The sequence below is a fragment of the Mauremys mutica genome, chromosome 3 (genome assembly GCF_020497125.1).
Source record: "Mauremys mutica isolate MM-2020 ecotype Southern chromosome 3, ASM2049712v1, whole genome shotgun sequence".
In the NCBI taxonomy this organism is placed as follows: domain Eukaryota; kingdom Metazoa; phylum Chordata; order Testudines; family Geoemydidae; genus Mauremys; species Mauremys mutica.
Window position 1 is genome coordinate 57,843,459 of NC_059074.1, and position 17,942 is coordinate 57,861,400.

General features: G+C 45.0%; 1 protein-coding gene across 3 annotated transcripts in view; it reads left to right on the top strand.

Moving 5' to 3' along the window:
- The window catches only part of RIMS1 (regulating synaptic membrane exocytosis 1), a 348,972-nt gene that overhangs the window by 16,475 nt on the left and 314,555 nt on the right, over window positions 1–17,942 (top strand). The window contains exon 1 of one of the 3 annotated variants that reach the window (XM_045010068.1): window positions 483–548. The exons of the other annotated variants lie outside the window; for them this stretch is intronic. The gene's annotated coding sequence lies outside the window, so the exon portion shown is untranslated. Of the gene's footprint in view, window positions 1–482; window positions 549–17,942 lie in introns of those variants that run through there. 3 annotated transcript variants of the gene reach the window in all.

A 17,942-nucleotide genomic window follows, 5' to 3' on the forward strand; every position in this document is an offset into this window, starting at 1 on the left:
ACTCCTCTCTTTCCCCTACTTGAGCTGCCAGTGTAGTAACTTAAGGTGAGATCAAGGTAACACACTTCCTCTTAAATTGATACAATTTCTAATCTATGGATTGGCTTTCAAACCGTGCTTTATTTTGATTAATCATTTTTTTTTATATTCTTATGCTGGCACAAATCTCCTTACTGCTTTTTCTTGCCCTATTCCCCCATCTTAAATTTTAAATCTTCCATATTAAGTCTCACAGTTGTCAACCCTTTTCCCAACCTTTCCCACAATCTCTGGCTCTCCTAAATACCCACTCCCTTCCTTACCAAAAAATACATTGCTTCTCTCCACTTTTCTTTTTTAATCTCTGAGATATCCACTCAAATTTATTGTAGAGCACTGATACTTTCTCTCCCCCTTCCTCAAATCTTCCATCCCAGATTTACTGAGGTTGCCTTTGTGCTCGAGCTTGCTAGCACAGATAGCACAGACTTAATCAACTTAGCCTCAGACCTCTGCATCTGGAGCGAGAGGTGGGAGAATTAAGACAAAGACCATGGACATCCCAGAAGGTAGGCTCAACAAAGATAAAGTTGGAAAAAACAAACTTGTCATCCTATTGCAGTAAGTGCAGTACTGTAAATTAATGTTTATCCAACTCCTACGGTATACTGTGATTTCTTAGATTAGCCAGACTTTTCAAAAATGGCATTTGGACTGCTATTCTATACCAAGTAAAATGCTGCATGAAAGGCTCAACCTCATTTTGTTTTCAAAGTAGCAGTTGTGGGCATTTATAAAATTAGCCATAGTCATGACTGAACACCATGTAAAATACGAATAAAAATACTTTCTGAATGAAATGTTTTATTTAATCTTTATCAACTCCAGTCTATGACATATTCTACAATTTCAATATTCTAGACTGCCACCTAACATTTGTCTGACTTTGTCTTTTCCCCAGTGCTGGTACTGTACAAAGCATAGTGGAACAATATTTATAGAATGCTAAGGAGGAAACTCAGGCACACATTAAGGCTCTGAAGCTGCATCAGGATCCTCTAATGCAGGCCTCTGTGTCAGTGTGGAGTCTCATTAGTTTCAGTGAGACTTTGCATAAGCATAGGAGTCCACACTAGATTTCAATGCAGGATCATGTGTTAATTAGGAGCTTTAAATATACTGTCTTGATCGTGTGCCGTAAGTACTGTGGCCCCAACTGTCAATCTTAGGTGCTCAAACTGGGGCATCACAATCCATATTTAGCCACCTAAACAAAAGTTACCTGATATTCAGAGGTGCTGAGCACCCAAAGTAAAGCCTCTTTTATTTAGGTGTCTCGATATGAATTGTGGTACCTAATCAGGGTGGATAAAAATCAATGTTTTTAAAAAAAATGCTATTTTTTTAATTTAAATTGCATTTTTTGATAAAAGGCTTTTTGAGGAAAAAACCTATCTAAAGATAGTTTTAATTAAGATACATTATAGCTCAAAGATATCTCATCATGGAATAGGGATTATAAATTCTAATTCTATAGTATGAGACAATATATTCAAGTAATATTTAAGAAAAGTTTTGTAAATGAATTCCAGTAGTTCATAGATTAGGGACTGTGATACAGCATGGCCAGAAGGCAGCAGGAGAGTGTTACAAGGGAGCCTTATTCCCTGTAAGGGGAAGAAAGTTTGCAATAGATTAACTAGAGCACCTGAAGCCAATTAGAGCACCTGAAGCCAATTAGAGTACCTGCAGTCAGTCACATGATAAAAAACCCCTGCTTCAATCAGACAGGGTGGGAGTTGGAGCAGAAAGGATTGGTATTGGAGCAGAGAACAGTTTGAAGAGAAAGCAGAGGAAAGTTTGGAGGAGTGCTGCGGTGGGCTAAGAAGTCCAAGACCCTAGGTAAGGGGCACCTGGCTTGTGCAGAGGGAGGGCAGGAAGCCCCCCCACAAGCTGAAGAGCAGGAGAGGGAAGTAGCTCAGGGGATGGAACCGCCAGTTCAAGTGGTTCACCACTATCCTCAGGGCCCCTGGGCTGGGACCTGGAGTAGAGGGCGGGCCCAGGTCCCTCCCTCTCCACTCTCCTCCTCAAAGACACTAGTGGGGCAATTAATATTCCAATTCAGGGGCAAGAAATGGTGCCCTGAACACCCCCCCCCCCAAAAGAAGAGAAAGCGCGAGACCCATCATAATAGTGCCGGCAATTTGCCACAGGACCCAATCTTATGGTGTTCCAGGGGCTTCTCTATAGATAATTTAGGTTAATATTTCTATCTACTTAGTGGGACTCAGTGCTCAGTCTAGAAGATACCATCAGAGATGCTCAGTTTTGCAGTTCTCAAACTCTGGATTTGGGTCTCCAGAGATAACATGCTTGTTAACAACAAAAATGTTTTTAAATAATCTTTTTAAAAAAATTAAATATATAGAGGTGAGAAATAACAGACCTCAACCCTATTGTCCTTCTGAAAATTTGTGTTCACAGAGTCAATCCCTCACCTCTCTCTAAAAGTGCAAAGTTTCAAAAAGTTCAATGAATAGAAGATTGTTGCGGACGGAATAGATCTGGACAAGAAGAAGAAGTCTGGAGTTAAATGTGAGAAGGGAGGGACAGGCAGTAGAAACAAAAGTGAAACTGTTTGAGCAGCATATTCCAGAAGGCTTGAGGTCTTTCTGAGTGTAGCCTTCATTGATTTGAGAGCTGCCATACCATTCTCTCACTAGAAGGGAAAACCTATAATGGCAGCAGGCCATAAAAGAGACCCAGTTTGGGAATAAGAACCATTCAAGAAATATATATTTGCTGATGATGTTTTAAAGAAAGTCACACCGGTGAACTGGAGGAAGTCACTTAAGCACTTGGATTCAGAGTCTGTTGAAGTGATAATCTCACTTTTAACAGCAGTTGTGTCTTCTGCCAGTGTAGAAAGAATATTTTCTTCCTTTGGACTAAATTGATTCCAAATTGAGAAATTGTTTGGGACCTGAAAAAGCAGGAAAGCTTTTTTTTTTCTTTTCCAGATTATGAACAAACAGGAAAATGATAGTGAAGCCGACTGAGTTAGCTGCAGAAGCCAATATTTTAAGTTTTTCATGTTGACCAGACTGATATAGTTGATTTGATTTTTTGTTCATTTTTTAAAATATTTCATTTAACTATTTTAGTTAAAAACAATTTTAACAAAACCAAACTGATTTTAAAAAACATGAATGTTTAAGTATCAGAGGGGTAGCTGTGTTAGTCCGTTTCCACAAAAACAATGCAGAGTCTGGTGGCACCTTAAAGACTAACAGATTTATTTGGGCATAAGCTTTCTCATCCAGGCATCTGAAGAAGTGGGGTTTTTACCCACGAAAGCTTATGCCCAAATAAATCTGTTAATCTTTAAGGTGCCACCAGACTCCTCGTTGTTTTTGAATGTTTAACTAAATTCAAAAATTCATATGCTTGTTTTGTTAAAATATTATATGTTTGCTGTTGAAGAAGAAAATCTAGAATATATAACGTTGTTGTTTTAGTTAAATAAAACAATTTAAATGTCTGTTTGGTGATGTTCTCCTCCTAATACAGTATGGCAAGAAAATCCTCCAAATATTAATGATTAACCTGTTGAACTGGAGATAGTTCACCTCCCAATAACTCCATAAATATCTGCTTCAGTTACCTTTGGTAAATGAAATAACCAAACAATCATTCATTTTCTGATATAGCTCTAAAACTAATCTGAAAAGTTTTCAAAATAAATCACTTTAAAAATGTATAGTGTGTACCTTCTAAAAATGAAACCTACGTCTATCAATGAGTTGTTAAGATTATTACAATCAGTAAGAATGCACTTTTATGTAGAAATCCATGATTAAATCGAGTCTTCCTGACTAGTGATTTAAATCAAATCCACCCTGTACCTAACTATGGGTATCAGAGTTTGAAAAAATTGGCCACTATATCATACCTATGATCCGTGCACTTATGAATAAGGCTGCGAGTTTGTCATGGAAGTCACGGATTCTGTGACTTTCGGGGACCTCCAGGACTTCTGCAGCGGCCGGTGCAGCTGGCCCAGGGTGCTGCTTGAGCAGCTCAGGCAGCCCCTGAGCCAGCTGCACCAGCTGCTGCTGGGGCAATCTCAGGCCACCGCATCCCCCTCCCCCAGTAGCAGCAGGAGTTTGAGCAGGGCGGGGGCTCAGGGTTGGGGGTTGAGGTGCAAAAGGGAGTGAGGGCTCTGGGTGGCACTTACCTCGAGGGGCCATCCCAGAAGTGGAGACATTCCCAGGCGGAGGTGCGGCCAGGTGGCTCTGCATGCTGCTTCCTCCTGCAGGCACCACTCCTGAAGCTCCCGTTGGCCATGTTTTCTGGCCAATGGGAGCTGCAGAGCTGGTGCTTGGGGCTGAGGCAGCGTGTGGAGCCCCCCTGGCTGTGCCTAGGAGCCAAGGGACATGTCGCCACTTCCGGGGAGGCACAGAGCCAGGTAGGGAGCCTGACAGCCCTGCCCTCCCCTGTACCGGAGGGGGTCCTGGGCCAGGCGCCACCACTCACCGCCCATAGCACACGCAACATCCCCTGGGCTGCCCCCGACCACCCATGGCACCCCCCAGGTGACCTTCTGACCACCCGCGGCACCCACAGGCTGTCCCCCCCCCAATGTAATGTAGTCAGGGGCATATAGTACAAGTCATGGACAGGTCATGGGCCATGAATTTTTGTTTACTGGCTGTGGTCAGTCCATGACTTTTACTAAAAATACCTGTGACCTAAGTTCCCTCTAAGCTGTGTGGCCATGCAGCCACACAGCAGCCTATTGAGCACTGCACAGGTGCTCAGGGCTGCGGCATAGAGAGGTGCCTCTCCCCTAGCCCTGGACCTGCCCCAGCCCTGCCCCAGCCCAGCCCCGACCATACTGGGTTTATAATGGGAGCAGACCCACATTCAGCAGGGGCCCCGCCGGCCCAGTGCTCCACTTCACTTCTGCTGCGGCTCAGTGGCCACAGCACTGTCTCCTCTATGTCACCGGCCCAGGGCTTCTCTGTGCCCCCTCCACAGCCCACTCGCTCTGTGACATTGCACTCCATATGATGTTATGAAAATATGCTAATGAGTGTGAATATAATGTAACTGGAATATGCTTCTTGCAAAAGGTCTCTTGTAAGGTATCATTACAAAGCTTATAATCTGCTGAGTGTGTTCATCCTATTTGTATAAATGTATCACTCTTGTATCTGAAACTAGAAATATGAAATATAACTCTTAGGTCCTATTGTAATTATGCAAAGTTTGGGCCATTAATGGTGGTTTGGAATCTTGATGGCTCCCATTGACTAGGACAATTGACTGTAGATCGCTCTGTTTACTTGCAAACCTTTCTGTGAGTCAGGCCAGGAAGAATGAAGGCTTGGGGGTTTCACAGGACATGTGACCATGTCACCTGGTACTGGAATCCATCTTAAACCTGGTGCTTTTCCATTTAGAAGGATGGTTGGGGACCCAGAGGGACAAAAGATTCCGGCCTTGTGCCAAAGGTATATGAGGGGGTGGAACAGAACAAAGGGGGTGCAGTCATGAGAAATCCCCTAGTTACCACCTGAGCTGGAGCTAACAAGAACCGTGCCAGGGAAAGGATTGGGCCCAGACTAGGAAGGAGTCTAGTCTGTGAAAGAAGCTTAATGGAATGATCTCTGAGGGTGAGATTTTTATCTGTAATCCATTTCTTAATGTATTAGGCTTAGACTTGTGAGTTTTGTTTTATTTTGTTGGGTAACTTACTTTGTTCTGTCTGTTGTTACTTGGAACCACTTAAATCCTACTTTTTATACTTAATAAAATCACTTGTGCTTATTAATTGACCCAGAGTAAGTGATTAATTCCTAGGGGAGCAAACAGCTGTGGATCTCTCTCTATCAGTGTGATAGAGGGTGGGCAATTTTATGAGTTTACCCTGTACAAGCTTTATACAGAGTAAAACAGATTTATTTGGGGTTTGGATCCAATTGGGAGTAGGGTGTCTGGGTGCCAGAGAGAGGAGCACTTCTTAAGGTATTTTCAGTTAAGTCTGCAGCTTTGGGACGCATAGTTCAGACCCGGGGTCTGTGCTGGAGCAGACTGGCATGTCTGGCTCGAGAAAGCAGGGTTCTGGAGGCCCAAATTGGCAGAGAAAATGGGCTCAGAGGTAGTCTCAGCACATCAGGTAGCAGTCTTGAGGGAGTTTCTGTGACCCAACCCGTCACACACTCCTCTTAGATGGCCAGCTGAGGGCTCCTCTCTCTGCCCCTGCCTTCTGTGACTGGCATGCAGCAGCTGTTGGCTGCCTGCTAGTGATGGGCAGGGGGGAGGAGTGCAGAAAGGAGCCCGCTGCTGCTCCTCCAGGCCGCTGGTGATGGACAGTTGGCCACTTTGAGCTTCCCTGGGGAGCCCGAAGCTGTGGACCATTACCAGTGGCCTGGACTGTGGACAGACCTGCCATGGCCGGGGGAGAGATGACTCTCCCCTGGCTCCAGCCCAGCCTGGCTTGGACCTGCTATGGCCTGGGGAGAGGCACCTATCCCGTGGCCCCAGCCCTAGAGCTGCTGCAGCAGGGAGAGAGAGACGTGGGGAATACTCTCTTCCCGCTGCTTCCCGTGTACCCCGGGGCAGCCTGCACCGCAAACCTCTCATCCCCAGCCCCACCCCAGAGCCCACATCCCCAGCCTGAGCCCTCAGCCCCTCCGCACCCCAACCCTCTAACCCAGCTACAGAGCCTGCACCCTCAGCTGGAGTCCTCACCCCCCTGCACTCCAACCCTCTGCCCCAGCCCTGAGCCCCCTCCTTCACTCCAAACCCCTCAGCCCCAACCCCCACCACAAGAATTTTATTATGTGCACCAATGTGGAGGTGATGTGTTACACATCACCTCCACATTGGTGCATGTAACAAAATTAATTCCGCACATGCGTGGGAAAAATTAGAGGGACCATTGCCCATGACTAAAACATAGCCTTACTTATGAACACTAGTGTAAAACTATTTGCACGAAACATAATCAAATATTACTTATGTGCTTTAATTGCTTGAAGGAAACTGACAAATAGGTAAATACAGAATATAACCGTTCTTGAATAATAAATGTGCCTATTACATATGCTCAATCCTACCTTTCCTGCAGGGCCCAAACTCTTATTGGACAGTGGTCACTGTTATACAACTAATATTTATCCATGGGTACCGTATAGTAATATCCGAGATACCACCAAATTTACCAATACTTAGAATGGGAAATAGGAGTAGGATGGATAATTTCCACTGTGCTCACTTCAGAGGTGACCATTCTGTACTTTTGCACACTGTATACGGTCTTAACACTGATAATAGAAATAATAATAAATAATCATGTAGTATGGCTTCATTGTTTGACAGGATAGTGTGCTCTTGCTAAAAATTAAGACGTTAAAAGGACCAACCAATACAATCAGCCATAATTTAATTTCTTTAATGTTTGTGTTAACAGGTTTGTCTGGTTCTTTGGTCAGTATTGTATCTATATGAAATACTGAAAAGTACTTGCAATAAACCTTTAATATTTATTACTTGCAGTAAACCTAAATCTGTACTTCGCAGATAAATACAATTCACTGAAAGGGAATGGATCTGATTCTGCACTGCCTTTCACCTTTCACAGTCACTTACACTTGTTGAAAGTGTGTGAAAAGTGCTGCTAAATCAGAAGGTTAGATTTTAAATTCATTTTACATAGGTTTAAATGTCTGCATGAGGTGCAAGACAGTACAGAGAAAGGCCTTTGGCTGTAAAGTATTATGAATATAGATACTGTTGTGACAGTATAGGTTATAGTCAGTGATCCAAAGTGTCGTGATGTTTAGGTATCTCAATTTTTCACACTTAATTGCACTTTGCTTGAATTTCCCAGGGTTATGAGAGCTAAAACTTAGCAGTGATGATACATTCTCATTTGATCTATGTGTGTCCAGTCCTCAAATGAGATTCTATGTCCTCCTAAAACTCACCTGCTCAGCTTTCTCTCTTACATTACTTTTTCTTTTGCTCTCTCCTCACTGCAGGAATGCCAGTTTGCAGCTTCACTGCATTTTCATTCCAGCTTTATTTTCTTACTTCTTCTGTATTTCCATTCATTATTTTCTGTTTCTTTCTTCAAGAGTTGATGTGCCCACTCTGTAAAGGATTCTCTTTATTCTCTCAATAAAGTATTTTGAGATAGTCTGTATTAAAAAAAATACTATAGAAAAATAAATTGTTGTATTTGTATGAACTCACTTTGGAAAGAGAGGAAATATATCTACTAGGAGAGTGGGTTGTTTTTGTGGAGGATTGTGGGTGGGTTTTTTGGCTACAATTTGAAACAACAGCAAATCACAAGTGACAGACAGCTATGAGCGAGCTCTAGGTCTTCTGAAGTGATAGAATTTTTATAATATTCCTAAACATCATGTTTTATTTACCTTATTTTGTTAGACTTTTGTAATTTTGATGATTCTCCATGTTGATGTTCATTGTATATTGGTAACTACCGATACAGTGACGTGATTGGTATGGGCAGAACTTGATGTTCCCGTGGTGTATTATAAAGTAAATTTCTATGCAGTCAAATCCTTACTCAGGCAAAACTCCTGTTGGCTTTGAGTAAGGGCAGAGTAAAATCTGAGTAAAGATTTCAGAATCTAGCAAGTATTGATTTGCAGTTTGTTTAAATGGTTTGTGAAATTTAGGATTATATCTGATAACTGCCATTAGTATTTTCTGGTCATCACCTTATGAAAAAGATATGGACAAATTGAAAGGAGTTCAGAGAAGAGCTGCAAAACTGAGGTGGAGTCTGGTGGATGGGGGGTTGATTTATGAGAAAAGATTAAAGAGTTAAATATTTATACTGTCACTTGCCTACGTGGTGGTTAATGTTGGGACATAAATATACAAATATCTGAAAATACCAAGGATGGAAAGGTATTATATACTGTGGTACAAGGCAAAAAAGCTAGGAGGGAGAGAGGATATAGCTAGAAAAGATGAGATTAAATTAAGATGGGAAACAGTTAGGGTGACTATCAGGAACAATCTCCCATCAGTGAGATGTATTAGACTGTGATATAGGCTCCAGAAAAGTGATGGAAGCTCTGGGATGGCCAATTATGTTTCCGGATTTTCCCTCTTTCCAGGGATACCTCTTATGCTTTTCCAGTTTGATTCCTTCCTCACTCATAGCAACGTGAAGGAAGGCAACCTCCATGGCCTATTTGGAAATAAAAAAACAAAGTCAGTATACAGAATCCCCACCCAGGGAAGGAAAAATAAAGTCCCAACTATAGGGCATTTCAAATCCTTATTTTCAGGTTTTGCTTTAATTCCAGAAACACAAATTCAAACCAAGAACAGTTTAACTCAGATTACTGGATAATAACCACCTGAGTCCTTCCTGCTTTAGTCAGCTGGGAGGAGAGAGGATATACTCTTCTCCTATGCCCCCGTTTCCCCTTTCTTTTTATATCCCTACTCAGTTCAGCACTATTGCCAACCTGCACTGGATATGCAACAATTTAAGCTACCAGTTTATAGTGACAAATATGTTTTTGGCCACCATGCCTCTACATGAGTTAATTTTGTGTCCCAGCAACATATTGACTCTGCACACCCAGCCATACAATTCTTCACCTCTTTTGTCCCCCAGTGCCACATCTGCCTCCTTGCCCACCAGCCACACATCTTCTCCTACAGCTCTGGAGGTTTTTCACCCCTGCCCTATCCTCTCAAGGCCTATCAGGTCCAGAGGTTCTAGACAGACACACACACACCAAACCTGGATGGAGCGCTGCCCCCAGTGGGTTCTCTTCCCGGGGAAAGGAGGGAGGAACTGACTCATTTTTCACAAGAGTGTCAGATCTGAAAGGAGCAGAGACATCTTGAGCTTCTGGGCTCTTTCTGCTTCCCTCGTTCCTGCTTCCCTCCTCAAAAACTTCTGTCAGTCCCTGAAGTGGGATGCAGAGGGAAGAGCTCTCTCTGCCTCCTGCAGCAGCGGGGAACTGGGGAAGGAAGCCAATCAAAGAGTTTTTTCCTCTGGGCTGTCCAATATTGCATGAAAGGTGGAGCTTCTTGCATCATGGCAAGACTGGCTTCTGCAGGGGTCAGAATTGTGTTACTTGCCATAAATTGACAAAAGTTGGCAACACTTGAGTGATAGACAGGAGCCCAGTTACTCCTTATAGTTAGTCACAGTCCATTTGACAGCCTTTAGCTATAACTATATTTAGGTTTGGTAGAATTTGTTTTTTATTTTTTTATAATTTAGATGAATAATACAGATATTTTAAAGGATTTTTATTATTTTAAATGTTCACAGTTGTACAACATTATAAGTTTTAATCGCCCCCCCCCACACCAGTTATTATCAATTTGAATGTTAACAGGTGAGAGAAATTATGGAAAGACTCAGAGAATGGGAGGGTACACAATAATTATTTAATGACAGTAGATGTTGAGATTCAAAAAGTTAAAGCATTATAATTGCTAAAATACAAATTGTCAGCATCGTATGGCAAAATATACAAAGTAATTACCCATAAATCAAACTCTAATAGGTTCTGAAGTAATATTTTTCCTCCTTTGCCTATCTGTAAATTTCAGTTATTATTGAGGGAAAGACTTTTTTTTGTCAGTTTCTGTGTGTATGGTGAAATCAACATTTAGCAACATTTACTGATTAAAAATAGAATCCTTCCAGGCCTAACTATATTGCTTAGGCCTTCCTCAGGCTTTGTGCAAACATCTGCCGCTTCTTCTTTGTAGCTCATAGAACATTGTGGATTTGACCATTCACTGTGCAAGTAGATTTTTTTTTTCTGCAGAACCCTGGATTCAGTCTTATTTCACTTGTCTGATTTATCTTTCCATGACGTGTTCCAGGTTCCCAAAACAAAAAAGACCTAAGCCCTCTTCATTGGGAAACAGACATTCCTTTGCAGTCAGGATGTTCCTATAAGCCTTAAGCTTAAGCCTACTTTCAGTTCCTCAGAACAGGGGTAACCATTTATATTGTTTGTAGATCCAAAAAGAAGCCCATAAAAAGAAGGGGGCTTCTTCACATGTATTGTAGAGTGTGCCAAATGACCTGTCCCTACTCAGGACTACTCAGATCAGAAAACTTCAGAAGAAGATTGCCTGTTTCATTCCTTCCCAGGGTCCAGTGGCTGAGACCCAGTATCCAGGAAGCTCAAAAAGCTGCAGATAAACTCTGTCCAGTGGAAAGATAGCCCACTCTACTAGGCCCATGGCCATATCTTGGATTAGGGAGGCATCATTATATAGGTTTTTCAGTGTTTCGTCCTGGCATTCCCTGCACTGGGCATTACTAGCTAAAACGAGTAGGAGTCTTCAGTATGCAACACTTCACCTCAGAATATTTACAGCAGGGCTTTATGAGAAGTTCTACCTTTGAAGGGAAAGTTGGAATTTCTCATTTGCCTCTCTCTCCCTCATGTTCCCTGTTCTAATGCGACTCCGACTTTTTTGTTCTCCATTCCTAAGATGTTTTCTGTTAGGATACTGCTATGCAGAACCCAGCATTTCTTTCGTCATAAGATAAGCCACAGTAAGGAAAATTATATTTCAGTTACAAGCTAATTTGCTTTCTGTGACTCAGTCAAGATGGCAGTCTCTGACCTTGCCAGGCTTTCTAAACCAAGACTTTGACAAGAGTTGCCTTTCTGGTTAGAGAGGTAGATATAAGTCACCTGATGCTTTCAGATCAGAAGGAAGTCAAAAGAGAAGCCAACAAAAGAACATTAGAGGCTGGACAAATCCTAGATGTTGATTAGCTGTTGTCTTTTCTGTCAGAACAAGTGAGTAGAAGGCAGAGTCACAGAAAGCAAATTATCTTGGAAGTGGGAATATAATTTCCCTTTGTGCAATGTGTTGTGTGCTTAATGACAACCTAGTATAGGAATTATGTGATCTTTATTTTTCTTACATTGTAATATGTTTTGGAGACGACTAGAATAATCCAACATGGAAAAATCTTTCTGATGATTTGTTTTGACCTTGTGTTTGAGCTTCTCATAGTTTGGCCTTTGCACTCTTTAGAGCATCACAGAACCCTGATCTCATTTGTTCTTCATCTGCAGTGGCCCTCGTGGGCTGTTGTGCTACCCAGAATAGCTACACATAGGAATGCCCCAGTCTACCCCCATGACTCCTACTGTGAAGGGGTGTGCAGAGATAGCCAGCTCTGAACCTGCCAGACTGGCTGTCCACACCAGGGGTATTCCTGGAACAGGTCTGAAAGCTACTTTGTGCCCACTTTAGGCTGGCTCAGACAGTGTAAAGTGTCCACAACGCAACCATGATTTTTCCCTCCAAAGTGTTGATTCTGTTAGGTTGATGATCCCAGAGGGTGGTGATGGGTAATTGCTTACTCACCTTGAAGAATCTCTTATGTGCAGTTCATCAGGGTTCTGTTTCATCATATATACTAATCAACATAGATGTGAGGCTGGTGGTGACAGTGAGATATGGTGAGCTACAAATAATCATTATGTGGTGTATTCTTTCTACTATGTCTCTTTTTCATCAACCTTGAATGGTGTGGTGTCTTTATTTCCCAGTGCTAGGCTGAAATAAAGGCTTGGAAGTGGCTTTATCTGGATAAATTGAGATGATGCTGGTTGATTCAGGAAATACCCAGAGTGTGTGGCAAGGGTGGTAATTGTCCACATGATTGGTTTTTCCCAACTTTGTCAATTATTTTTTCTGGATCTCTTCTTGTTCCTGATGGCCTGGTTAACTTCTAGTAACTTCTAGTGCCTTTTTCATCCATTAATTGAATGATTGTGACTGTTTCTTTTGGATAGGGTCTTTACAATGTATTTTTGACATCTTCCGATCACAATAAACCAATGTGCTCTCTACATAAAGCTTTCTTTGAAGAGCAGTTAGAAGTTACAGTTTATGCCCAGTGTGTCAGACTAATATCCTTGAACTAGTAGCTACATGGTTTGCATTCCCTATTCACTTTCAGATGCGATTTGTGGTGTTTACAAATCTAAAACATGGTTTTGGTCCTAGCTACCTAAGGAGCTGCCTGTTTCCATCTGCACTACTTCACCAGTTCAAATCAGCTTACTGACTCTCACTAACAGTCCTTAGATGTGGCTATCACCACATTTTCATCCAGTAACCCTGACTTTAGAATTTGCTTCTCTAACTTATCTGACAAAACTAGTTTGACTTTCAAGGACATGTTACAAAGCTCCTCTGTTCTCTCAGGCCTGGTCTACACTAGGACTTTAATTCGAATTTAGCAGCGTTAATTCGAACTAACCGCTCAACCGTCCACACCAGGAAGCCATTTAATTCGAACTAGAGGGCTCTTTAGTTCGAATTTGGTACTCCACCCCGGCAGGTGGAGTAACGCTAAATTCGACATGGCTAGCTCGAATTAGGCTAGGTGTGGATGCAAATCGAACTTAGTAGCTCCGGGAGCTATCCCACAGTGCACCACTCTGTTGACGCTCTGGACAGCAGTCCGAGCTTGGATTCTCTGACCAGCCACACAGGAAATGACCCGGGAAAATTTGAATTCATTTTCCTGTCTGGGCACTTTGAATCTGACGTCCTGGCTGGACATCGGGGCGAGCTCCGCAGCACCTGCAACGATGCAGAGCTCTCCAGCAGAGGAGTCCGGCCAATCCAAGAATAGAAAGAGGTCCCCAGCATGGACAGACCGGGAAGTCCTGGATCTGATCGGTGTGTGGGGCGAGGAGTCTGTGCTGTCGGAGCTGCGCTCCAGCAAGCGGAATGCAAAGACCTTCGAGAAGGTCTCCAAAGCAATGATAGAGAAAGGATACAGCCGGGATGCAATGCAGTGCCACGTGAAAATCAAGGACCTGAGACAAGGCTACCAAAAAGTCAGAGCGGCAAACGGACACTCCGGAGCCCAGCCCCAGACATGCCGCTTCTACGAGGCACTGCATGCCATTCTAGGTGGGTCTGCCACCACTGCCCCACCAGTGACCGTGGACTCAGTGTTCCTATCAGTGGATGGCATAGTGAACCTGGACAGTTCCTCCTTGATGTTCGCCGATGGGGAAGATGAGGAAGGGTCTGTGGAGGACGACGCAGGCGACAGCGAACACAAAACCGCTTTCCCTGACAACCAGGATCTCTTCATCACCCTCACAGAGATCCCCTACCAACCCTCCCCGGCCGTTAACCCGGACTCTGAATCAGGGGAAGGATCAGGCGGTAAGTGCTAGAAACATGTAAACATTTATTTTTTATAAAACAGGTATAAAAAAATAGAAATACTATATATAAAATTTTCAATGAAAAACTATATGAAAAGTAGGTCCACACATATAGGGATTGAACAATAATCCTCCAGGGACAATTCAAGAAAGGTCTCATTTAGGTCCTCGAAAAGCCTCCGCAGGAGGTTCTTGGGGAGAGGTGCCTTGTTGGGTGCTCCGTGGAAGCACACTCTTCCACGCCAGGACATCCTTATGTAGATGGGAATCATCGCCTCTACAAGCATGGCCGCATATGGTCCTGGTCTCTGCAGGGCTTCCCTTAGCATCCGCTCTTTGTGACTCCGAGGGACCCGCATCAGGGTGATCTCGTTCATGAAATGCTGCATCTAATTAGGGCAATTAGTGTATTGTTACTGTTGTGAATGGTTGACTTTTACTTTGCATAACAATGACCCTCGCTTAACAGCCATGTGTTGTAGGCCACATAGGAAAAGCATACATTGATCTTTCCCATGCACTGGCGGGAGTGGCTGGAAAAGGGTCAGAGTATATGATTTCCAGATTGCCTTTAGCGGGAGGGCACAGCTATCCATTAACTGATAAGCAGAATGTACTGTAAGGCTTACCAGGACTGTCTGCTAGACGGATTCAGCTGTATCTCCCCACTTGTCCGCTCTCCTGTGCAATGCCGCAGCCAATGAGAGCGTATTCCGAAATCTCGAACTTGTCCCGAGATCTCGTGAGACTTGTTGCCCTGTATGGTCTTGTTCAGAGAAACTGACTAGACTGTGTTCACTGTTCGCAAACATGTATCTGTTCAAGGAAATCAGTTACTTTTCCCATCACACAGCTTCGGCTCTTTCCCGGACTGCCCCGGCATCCCCCTCGCAGAGGCTGGCGCAGATTAGGCGGCGAAAGAAAAAGACTAGGGACGAGATGTTCGCGGAACTGATGGCTTCCTCCAGAGCCGAGGCGGCAGAGCAGACACAGTGGAGGGAGACCCTATGTCAACAGCATCGCACACACATCGAACGGGAGGATAGGTGGCGGCAGGAAGACCAGCAGGCGACTCAAACGCTGCTTGGGCTAATGAGGGAGCAAACGGACACGCTCCGGCACCTTGTTGATGTTCTGCAGGACCGCAGGCAGGAGGACAGAGCCCCCCTGCAGTGTATCTGCAACCGCCCTCCCCCGCCAAGAAGTCCTGCCCCCCCCTCACCCAAAAGTACAAGATGGAGGGGTGGTAGGGGCCGTGAGAACTGTCACTGCACCACTGCATAGCGCTAATGTACCACACACCTCTCACGCTATACATTTGTAGAAGTGCTTCCCTTACAGGCTCACCCAGTCCCAAATCCAAATTTCATCCCCCCACTGTGTATTAGATTATTAAAAGCTGTTTGCTGTTATTCACTGTTTTGGTCACGTCTTTCGTGTCAGAGGATTTTTTTGTGTATGGGGGGGGGGATTTATAATTGCACGATATAGCCTACATTACCAGGGTACAGACTTGGGGGCATGATCAACTGCAGGGCACACACACACTGCGGTCGGTAGGCACCAGGGTCACTCTGTGTGGTGTATGCTGCCCCGGGTCATTCTGTGATGTGTATGCTTGTCCAGGGTCCTAGCACCTGCCACCCCCTTAATGTTAAGGCACGCTGCCCTTACCATGCACTTCCACCGTAGCAACGAGCCTCTCCGCTGCCCTGAGCCCCAGCAAGAGCCCTCATCCACGGACAGATACTCACCCTTCCCCCACACCCCTCACCCCTTCCTACGCCCAAACCCGCAGCCCACTGCCGTCATCCAAACCCCTATCCAAAGAAGGCACCACTCGCCCCTTCCTGCAAACCCACCCCTTCCTGCAATCCCTCCCCTTGATGCACAACCACTTGCAACCGTCCCCCACCCCAGAGACCTATGTAGGAGCAGGAGGATGTCATTCCTCTATGGAACAAGCGGTCTGTACATCAGTGCACACCGTGCCCAGCACAGTATGTGTCCATGTTTCAACAACTGAACAGAAATGCAAAGTAAAACAAAGATTTATTAATAATGAGTGTAACAATTAATTTTATTTAAAACGTGCTTTGGAAGTGGGGGAAACTTGGAGAACGGGGTATGTAACCGCAGATCGAAATCGACACATACAGACACAGGCCCAGGGTCAGTTTCTATTGAAAGCAAGTGGAGAGTCAAAGGTTACCCTGCTCTCCGAGGAAACTAGCTTTCAAAGCCTCCCGGATACACAGCGCTTCCCGCTGGGATATTCTCTCGGCACGGGTGTCTGGCTGAGCGTAAACTGCAGCCAGGCGATTTGCCTCAACCTCCCATCCGGACAAAAAGGTCTCGCCCTTGCTCTCACAGAGATTGTGGAGCACACAGCAAGCAGCAATAACTACGGGGATATTCTTTTCGCTGATGTCCGAGCGAGTCAGTAAGCTCCGCCATCTCCCCTTGAGACGTCCAAAAGCACACTCCACCACCATTCTGCACTTGCTCAGCCGGTAGTTGAAGAGTTCCTTCTCTCTGTCCAAGGCGCCTGTATAGGGCTTCATGAGCCAGGGCATTAGCGGGTAGGCTGGGTCCCTGAGGATCACTGTAGGCATCTGCACATCCCCAACCGTTACTTTGTGGTCCGGGAAGAAAGTTCCTGCCTGGAGGCATCTAAACAGACCAGAGTTCCTGAACACACGCGCGTCATGAACCTTGCCCGCCCACCCAACGAAGATGTTGGTAAAACGTCCCCTATGGTCCACCAGTGCTTGCAGCACCATAGAAAAGTAGCCCTTTCGGTTAATGTACTCGCTGGCCTGGTGGGCCGGTGCCAGGATAGGGATGTGAGTCCCATCTATAGCCCCACCGCAGTTTGGGAATCCCATCGCGGCGAAGCCATCTATGATGTCCTGGACGTTTCCGAGAGTCACTACCTTTGAGAGCAGTTGCTCAACGATTGCGTGGGCTACTTCAATCACAGCAACCCCCACGGTAGATTTGCCCACGCCAAAGTGGTTCGCTACTGACCGGTAGCTGTCTGGCGTTGCAAGTTTCCAGAGGGCTATGGCCACTCGCTTCTGCACACTCAGGGCTGCTCGCATCCGGGTGTCCTGGCGCTTCAGGGCAGGGGACAGCAAGTCACAGAGTTCAAGGAAAGTGCCCTTACGCATCCTGAAGTTTCGCAGCCACTGTGATTCATCCCAGACCTGCAGCACTATGCGGTCCCACCAGTCCGTGCTTGTTTCCCGGGCCCAGAATCGCCGTTCCACACCATGAACTTGACCCATTGCCACCATGATCTCCACGGCGCGGCATACCCTGCTTTGTGAGAGGTCTGCGCCACTCTGTGAATTCCTGTCCTCACCACGCTGCCGGAGCCTCCTCGCCCGATTTCTCAGCAGCTGACTGTGGAAGAGGTGGACGATAAAGTGCGAGGAGTTGACAACGGCCATAAGTGCAGCGATGATCGCAGCGGGCTCCATGCTCGCAGTGCTGTGGCGTCCGAGCTGTAACCGACCAGAGAAGGGCGCGAACAGATTTCCCGCCGGAGCTTTCAGGGAGGGAGGACGTGATTGACGGTTCTATGATGACAGTTACCCAAAACCACCCTCGACACATTTTTCCCCCCAGCAGGCATTGGGGGCTCTACCCAGCATTCCAATGGGCAGCGGGGACTGCGGGAATTGTGGGATAGCTTCCCACAGTGCACCGCTTCCAAAG